This window comes from Palaemon carinicauda, chromosome 31 (genome assembly GCF_036898095.1).
Source record: "Palaemon carinicauda isolate YSFRI2023 chromosome 31, ASM3689809v2, whole genome shotgun sequence".
NCBI lineage: Eukaryota > Metazoa > Arthropoda > Malacostraca > Decapoda > Palaemonidae > Palaemon > Palaemon carinicauda.
Window position 1 is genome coordinate 73,740,540 of NC_090755.1, and position 10,000 is coordinate 73,750,539.

A 10,000-nucleotide genomic window follows, 5' to 3' on the forward strand; every position below is an offset into this window, starting at 1 on the left:
AAACAATAAAATAATTCACTCTGAAAGTACATGGATTTCTCCATACAGAGTAGACGCCTCTCATTAAAAAGTGTAGTTAGTAAGCGTCAATTGTCGTACAGAATTGAACGAGCTTGTGGATTCTAGTCAGTTAACATAGTAAATACTAAATAATTATTTCCGAGAATAGATACCGCATTTAATACAGGGAAAATGTGTGTGTAATTTCACTAATTTCCAGAGAAAAGGTGTTCTAATCCATCTCTCTCTCTCTCTCTCTCTCTCTCTCTCTCTCCTCTCTCTCTCTCTCTCTCAAATTTATTATACATCATTAAATTAAGGTTTTCATAATTATGTATTTAAATTTATTGCAATTGAGAATTAACTTTACCTTAAGTAATGCATACATATCTTCACTTGTGACTATATCATGCTATCAACAGGTGAGAAAGAAGGTGGAGAAAGATATATGAGAATAAAACAAATGTAATATTTTATTTTAGCCAAGAGATTTTCGAAAAGACTTATGGCAATCTTGAATTTGGAAATGACCAATCTTCATAATCAAAATATATAGATCTCTTCATTTGAAATTAGAGAGAACCTAATTACCTGAAATCATGATTAGGTCAATTACGAATTATTATAAAGGTAGTGGTTTGATCTGGTTATCAAATGAACTAGAGACTGTGCAGGTGTATTCTGTGTATTTGTGTGTGTGTGTGTATAATGAATATTAAATATATACTGTATACATATATATAGATGTTTATATATATATATATATATATATACATATATATATGTATATATATATATATATATGTGTGTGTGTGTGTGTGTGTGTGTGAAACACAAAGAGAGAGAGAGAGAGGAGAGAGAGAGAGAGAGAGAAGTACCACCCCCCAGTTTGTCATGGATTACCGTCGTGAGCTGACAACCCTAGCGATGGTAATGCAAAGTTTTACCTTTTGGGCTTTTCAGATGAGCCGATCCCGGAACTGAAGTCCAACATCGAAATTGACACCTTCGGAGGAGATGAAGAAGGAGACGACACCTCCTCCCGGTCCCGACTCCGCAACCTCAACCTCTTCTGAAGTATCTCCTCCAGGGTCAGATAGGCACCTCCTCTTCCCTCCCTCCCTCCCTCCCTCCCCTTCCCCCGCCCCTCCCTCCCTCCCCCCCTTCCCCTTCAGGCTAACCAGAAATATCCAGTTTTAAATCAGTTGGTATTTTTCAGTAATGATTTCTCTCTTTTATTAGTAATGTATTTTACAAATAAGCTCATCTTTATTTCATATTCATATGTGGTCCTTTATTTATAAAAACGTTACCAACTCCAATCCTACATAAATTGTACCGCACTTTAAAACATCTTTTCCTTGCTCGTGTAATACAGTTTTGTACTGAATATCACACGATGTGAGCTACATTTTAACATGAGTTTATTTTGATTATAACAAGAGTTGATTCATTAATTATTTCTCTTACGTTTAGACCATTTCCCAAGAATATTGGCATCATAATATGATCTAACAGGAATTAGACTTTTCTAGAGTATAGTTACAGTAAAAAGAACATGAAGATATTTTTGTGGACTTGAATTTTAATGGTACTCATATTGATAACATTTTCCATACTTGAAAGCATGTCTGGCATTTTCATGGTAGGGTTGAGTAACCTTTGACCCTGGTACTGGATATTATTCTCTCTCTCTCTCCCTCTCTCTCTCTCTCTCCACTCTCTCTCTCTCCCTCTCTCTCTCTCTCTCCTCTCTTTGTATATTTTAATTCAGAACTATTATTGACCCATAAGTGTTGTTTTAAAACATCAGCGAAATAAACTACCTTTTATATATCAAATTCATATCTCCAGTCCAGCAATCTTTCGTAACCTTCATTAACTTTGTGTCACTGGATAGGGCCAATATTCATCTTTCAATATATATATATATATATATATATATATATCCCTATTAGGCTGTTGACATACGAAATTTCCTGAAATTACAGCTTCATTGCCTGGAGAATCATATTTACTTCAAGTTAGAGAAATTATTACATTGGATGGACCTTGTGATCCTTTAGAGTAAAATAGCCTTTGACCCTCCCCCCACAGGTACTCCCCATACCCCCCCCCCCCCCAATTCAATCACCCCTATGACCTGTGATGATGAACTTTGACCTACTTGGAAATATTTAGCACAACCTTTATATGCTTTGCTGTATGATTTCCTTTTTACTTGTATGGAGAATATCCTCTTTATCTTTGTTAATGCCGTCATTTCTCGTTGATGCTTTTCTAGGATTTATTATTATTATTGGTTATTATCATTATTATTATTATTATTATTATTATTATTATTATCATTATTATTATTAATTATTATAATTATTATTATTATTATTGTTACAATCAAATGTTATCTTGAAGTAAAATGTTTATATTTTATAGTGATGTTACTGTTTCAGTAAGTTACTGAAAGGGATCTGCTTAATTTTCATACAATCTTTATTTTTATTATTATTATTATCATATGTATTTTGAGGCCTTCTTTGCTATCTAAACAAGAAGCTTAGCTTTGAAACATGAACACAATTGTGTATGTCTGTGTTCAAGCTTTTATATAAGCAAATGCAAGCGTCTACATATAATAATTTGCTTAATCAATTTCAAATATTTTTTCTTAATGTTCTAGGAATTTATATATAGGCATCTTTCTGTTTGATGTGTTCTTTTGCTTGTAAGCCCTTGTGGAATAGCTTGATTTCTAATACCATTTGAAACAACTAATGCTGATTTTCTAAAGGTAGAAATTTGATTGATTAAGACTATTAAGATTATAATCTTCACAACATAAGAATCTCTCAGTATGATTTCGTGACTTTTTTTTTTTATGTAGTTTCGCCTTTGTTATACCGAAGGAGAATTTGAATCTTGTTGAATTCGCTGTTATTCGCTCAAATAGATATACAGGTTTTTAGAATGTTTTTGATATAAGAAAGATATTTCATCGTGTACAGAGAGGCATCAGGATTTTTTAGACTCCCAAATGTAGAATGGATATTTTGGATTGAAATATTTTGCGAAATGTTGTGTCCGGAAAAAAAAGATGAATTACTTAGCGTTTCTATCTAGTTTATATTTTTTTCCTCGAAATTTGCCTTTTGCAGTTATATTGAAATCATGAATTTGAGACACGCTACCATTCCTTTCCGAAATTCATTTTTTTTTTTTTTTTTTTTTTGCGCCATCAGTGTATTCCAATTTGGTTTCATTAATTTTTTTTTATGACCAAATAACTGCATTTTTTATAACAAAAAATAAAAGAATTTACGGGTTTCATGGATATACAATACATCTTCCCCATGTGGATTCACTGGCATTTAATTATAATATATATATACATATATATATTATTTATATATGTAATTTAGACCAAGAATTACTTGAAGTAAGTTATGAGCTCATGACCTAATTTAGTGTTAGCGTAGTTATAAGGTGTTTAGAATACAGCTCAAATGCTTTGTAAAAAATTTTGCATATTGATATTAATATACACATACATGCTCACAATGTATATGCCATATTTATATACACTTTATACGCATATATTTATACATATATATATATAATATATATATGTGTGTGTGTGTATATATATATATATATATATATACATATATATATACAGTATATATATATGTATATATTATATATATATATATTTATGCTTAGAACACATATGTATAGATACATATATAGGTATATGTTTTATACGTATGTGCGTGTATATATATATATATATATATATAAAGACACGTATTGAGTTAGATTATGTATTACAGCCATTAAAGACTATGATATATAATATCCATATATTATATATATATATATATATGAATTCAGTGTCATGTATAAAAGTGTATATGTTATGCATGTATGAAATGTGTATAGATTTTTTGATGCTCCGTTTATCGCTGTTGTTTTCTTACTGTCATTCCTCATTGAAATAGGCAAAATACAATCAAGTATGGTATATAGTACATGATGTATACATATATATGTCACCCAATATGTGTCTTATGGTGTGAGTTTTTTAAAACCGGCCGGACTCTTCGATTGTTAAGAAAATCCAAAAATAAATTAAAATGCTTATTTCGTAATGTATCGATACACACGTTCGGAACCTCCTAATTGTTATGTAAGTAAAAGTAAGCTCATTTCCAGTTTGTATTTTGTAATTTGCTGTCAAAATGTACCTGTAATAAAGCTTGGCACCTCTTCAGGGTGTTGCGTGAAAGAACTCATTGATAGACTGCAAAATCTGTGTTCCCTTTTTTCACAGCCTGTAAATGAAGGCTTTGTTCGAAAAGATCACATTTTCCAAAGTGACCTAAATCCAACGTTACTTTTGCCTTGAAGAAGATCAAAAATTTATTCCGCACAGATTTCCTATGTTACTGATGCAGAAAACCAAAATAAAAAAAAAAAAAAACAGCAAGGAAGTATTAGAAAGTCCCTGTGCCTTTTAATGTATTTGGACAAGAACGAAATCTTGTGACTTATATCAATAAATATTTATGGGAAAATAACTCAAAATAATGAAAAGGAAAGAAAGGCGGAATATTGTTATTATTTCATAATTCGATTTAAGTGTCGTGCAGATGTCTTGGTACCACACAGCTATGAGCATACCAAAAGGGAATGTTGAGGAGAATTATCCCCCCCCGCCCTTTTTTTTCCTTTCCCCCCCATCCTGGGGGGATGGACATCCCCACGCGGACCAGATTTGCTCATTGTAGGAATTCCGGATGAAAGTGGGGAGATATTGTTAAACTTTACTGGAGGTTTGTGAGAATGAAATTTGCATAATATAGCAGTAGTATTTTCTATGCGTCTAGGTAATCGTGTTTCCTCCTTCGAATTTTGAAATTGAATTCTGAATTTGAATGCTGAAAGTCCTTTTCAGATTAGGCTATTGGAAGACACTGATGAATATTTTTGAATTCTGCTGTGTAAGATCTGCTGTGAGATCTTGGCTGGAAATGTTTTTGGAAGGTAATTCAGCAATGAATGATAGTTAAAAAAAAAAAAATATTTGTATCAGGTCTTGGAAACCTGTGAAGAATACTTTTTGGAAAATTAATATATATTTTTAGGAATATATTAGATAGCTGGAAGACGTTTCAATGATATGTTTTGAATGCTGCGAAGCCCATGAAATGCATTTTATTTTCTTTCTTTTTGGATGTTGGAAACTATTTGAGGAACAGTTGTAGAATGTTATGTTTTTAAAAGGTTTTTATTTTTATTTTTTTTTTTTTGGAGGGAATTTATTATGTACAGAATAGTTTATTGACAGTTGGTCGAAAGCATTTCATCATCTCCAGATTGCAGAATCTAGAAAATAGGGCTTATTATTCACACGACATATTTTTATGACAATCGAACAGAATTTGTAATTTACTCGATCATAATTTTGATGAAATATATTGACTTATACAGCTCAAAATGGTTGTTTCTTGTGATGAAATATGTATAAAATAATGATGTAAACTTTTAATTTAATTGTACTGAAATAGTAATGTTTTGTGAGGATCTATGCTAAGCCTTGATAGTGAAATCAAGTATCGTTTAATATAAGATTGTTTGAATCCCTTATTCCTGCTGGTAGAATCTTTAGCAAAGGTTGTGGCTTGAAGAGAGAGAACGTTTTTCAAGACTTTTATTTCCCTTTTTAGTCTGCATATAACGTTAGTTAGGAGGTACTCACTCGCGTTTGCAAGGTCGGTGATTCGATCTCGGCCTGCCTCATGAGTTGACCCGCAGTGTATGGTACCAAGGGTCAGCTGGGAATCAAAAAAGGGGCCTGTGGCTAGCAACCTCATCCCCCATAAAAACCTGCTGAATACATTCTATTTCACTTCCTTTCAGACGGGAAAAGGTCCAAGTTTAGAAAAAAAAAAGTTTGTTTGATTGAGTGTGTGTGTGTGTCTGTGTGTGTGTATCTATTATGAAACAGACTTATGAATGTTTATTACCTGCATTTTGCTGTGTGTTAACTCTCCATTAATTTTCTTCTCGAGCCATTTTTCAACTCACTAAAGGCATGATATTGAGAAAGGACATAAATCACATAGAATTCTTGGCAGATACATTTTTCAACAAGTCTTATTCGTTGGCTGCTTATGACGTTCTACTAATGGTCCGACGGTGTTTTCACCGGAAGTGTTTTTTGTTCAAATCAATTAGTTTAGTCTGCCCAGTTATTAAATCTGTACAAATCCGTAATTTTCAGGATATTGATTTTATTTTGTTTGAAACAATCTTCTTTCTGGCTTATTTTATCTCATGTCACGGGACAAGAAGACCTTTGTTATGACCTAATTGTATAGTAGCAGCTGAGAAAATTTTGTAATAAATGAAATTTTAAAAAGCAATATGATGTGAGGATGATTGAAGCAGTCTTTGTGAATAATTGCATTAGAATATTTCTTTTAAAATTCATTAGCAACTGGAATAATTGACTTTAACGTTGACAAGTGAAGAGAAAATCAAACCAAACTTTAAACCAACAAAAAATGTCCCCTGAACTGCAAAATAACCAAAAACAATCACCAGGATAATTTCAATGGCAATATTTTCTATAAAATCACCGCAGCAATTGAGCCTAATTGAGGCAATGTCGGAGGGCCCGAATTACAATGACCCTCGAAGAGCGAATTACAGTGGAAATTGACTTTTAAGAATCGCGGCCCACCACTAGTGATGGGATTTCCTTGCAAATGAGAGTGCGGGATCAGCAAAACTCCGGCGGCAAAGAATGCGAATAACACATTAAATTGAAAAATGAGTTTCCAGAGATGATTTTCTCTCCACATTAACGAGGCTGCTTGATATAACATGGGGAAAGCAGAACTGCTCTTGATGATTGATCGCGACTAAGCGTAAATGTGATTATGTGTGTGCGTTTGTGTATGTGGTCCATGGAATGAAGTGCTGATAAGATTTTATCTCTCTCTCTCTCTCCTCTCTCTCTCTCTCTCTCTCTCTCTCTCTCTCTCTCTCTCTCTCTCTCAAGATCACAACCCTTGTTATGAATTCGCTAAAAGCCCAGAAGGAGTTCCAAAACCCTTTTCTTCATCACTTTGTGTTGTAACTTTGTAGTGTTGACTAATAAAGCATTTAACAGAATCCTGGTGTTTTATTTAGCATGAAAAAACCTCTTGCTGTTTTTGTTTATGATGTTTTTTTAATTGTTGTCTGTATATTGATGCAATATTTTGTGTTAAATATCCTTAATGCTCTTTTATTTCAGGTGCCATCATTTTGTATTATTCAACACTGTTTTTATTTACAGAGCAAACTGAGTAGTTGCCTTAGAATCTTCTAAAGAAGAATTCCAAGGATAGATACACAAAAGGCCCTTTTGGGGCTTCAAGTTATTTCGTAGTCTTGTGTATGTATTCTCTCAAGTCTTTGTGCATTTCATAATTGTTTTCGTGTCTATGGTGAATGGTGCGTTATAAATTATTTTTATTATTTGTTTTTTGTTAAAGACATTTCCTTTACTATTTTTTTTAAATCCTTTTTATTCTTTTGTCTTTTGTTACCCACATACCAGTTGTGTATTTTTTGCTTACATCTTTTCTTTCAGTTGGTAATTTACGAACTGAATTGTCTCGTAAATTACGTGAAATTGATATAAAACGGTTTGGTTATTTGGGAAAAATATTCAGATGAAAATATTTTTAAAGATATTTCCTCACAAGTAAAGTAGAATTGAGGATTTAGGCTGATGATACATGTAGTATCCAACATTAAAAAAATATCATCTAGTTTTCAGTGATATGTTTAGTTGATAAGTTGAAATTCATGTAAATTTGAACTGTAAAAAATCACTTCAAAATTTCAAACACTACCTTTATTTTTATCATTTTTTAAGCGTGATAAAAGAACTGATTTTCAATGTCAAACTTTATAACAGGCATTTGTTAGAAACATTTTTTATATTCATCATTATTATTATTATTATTATTATTATTATTATTATTACTTGCTAAGCTACAAACCTAGTTGGAAATGCAGGATGCTATAAACCCAGGGGCTCCCACAGGGAAAATGGCTCAGTGAGGAAAGGAAACGAGGAAAAATAAGCTATTTTAAGAAGAGTAACATCATTAAAATAAATATTTATATAAACTATAAAAACTTTTAACAAAAGCAAGAGGAAGAGAAATAAGAAAGAATAGTGTGTCAGAGCGTATCCAAGTGTGTAATATTAAAATCTACATATATACTACATAGTACTGCATAAGGATTAGGTAACCTTACCACCCACCTTGTACACGGATTTGCAATCAATTTTAGTTGGAATTGTCGACGTGGTAGGAAGTTGCAGTCCTTGGCTCACGTTGCTGTGCTAGGGTTCAATCACGGCATACTCGTCACCAGTCCACCCAGCCATCTACTTTATCTCTATTCCTCCTTCCTGTCTTTCATTTTCCTGTCGAACAGTCTTGCTTTCTCCGTCATAAGGCTCGACACTACATTATTTCAGAAATTTTATTCCAGCTGTGACCAGATAGTGGAATGATCTTCCTAATCAGGCAGTTGAATCGGTGGAACTTCGGATGTTCAAGCTTGCTTAAACAGGTTGTCTTGATTCTCTCTTCGCTGTTTACATATGACAGATCTATTTAAACGTTGTTACTTATCTTCAGATATTTTTTTTATTTTTCACTATTACTTCTCTCTATTGTTTATTCATTTCATTATTTCCTCTCGTTGAAGCTCCAGGGTTAGTAAGCGTCCTGCTAGGGTTGTGGCTTAGCTAGTTGTAATAATAAGTCCAACCACATCACTTTTACATAATGGTGTCATTATTGCGTTACACAGCCGCCCAAACACCCCCCCCCCCCCCATCCATGTCTATATTGATATATTACCCAATATTCAGTCAATTCAATTCATTCATGCTGTCAACAGGACAATGCATTGTTTTGACAAATGTTTTCAACTTTTTTTTTTTTTACATTAAAACACTCACGCTGTTTATACAGTGGCTTTATTAAGCCCAGTCTTTTCATTTATCAAATTTCAAAATCAGTGTTTTACGTACGATGTAATAGTGTTTGTGATAATTACCTTCTTTGATACTTACGTATAATTTTTCATAAATCATTAATGACACTTCCAACGTAAGCTCTTTCTACTCTTTAACTCCTCATACGTTCCTCTGTGATTGATTTATTATCACCCATAACAGAATGATATGGTTTTCCCCTATTATTAATAAATACTAAGGATCATTTGCAAATGTTTACCCAGGGATTTGCTTATTGTTTAAGATCATATTTATTATATCAAATTGATATTGACGATTTCAAATATAAGGGTATTTTCGCTGTTCAAATAAGGAAGGCCTTTCTGGCTGATTGAGATGTTCCCACATTTTCTATGTTCACAATTTCACGTTGGTGTAGTACTAATGCATTTTTTTCATTCTCATGGATGGTCTTTCTATTCTTTGGAAACATTCTTAACAAATAGCTTATCCTTTCGACTTGTCATATTTAGGTAAACAAATAATGATAATGATGATAGGTTATGAGGTTTTAAAATCCCATTGGCATGACTCAGAAAATTTTTAGTCAAAGGTTTCGATTCCCCTCTGAAGGTCGCTTTCTATTTCCGAAGAATTCGAGAGTCCAACGAACAATCAGTTATAGAAATCACTCAAGTTTAAAGGCCGATCACGAATGCCAGAGGCAAGGGACAGTGACATTGTCTTGGTTAGCAGGTCAATGCCTTAGACTAGAGACTGATCGTATATACATATGATCAGCGCCTAAGCCTCCTCTCCATCCAAGCTAGGACCAGGGAGGACCAGGTAATGACTGCTGATGACTTGGCAGGTAGACTCATAGGCTCCCTCGAAACCACCATCCTTAGCTCACGAAGATGGTGGGGCTGCAGACGCTACAAAAAAAAACTATCGAGCTTGAGCAGGATTTGA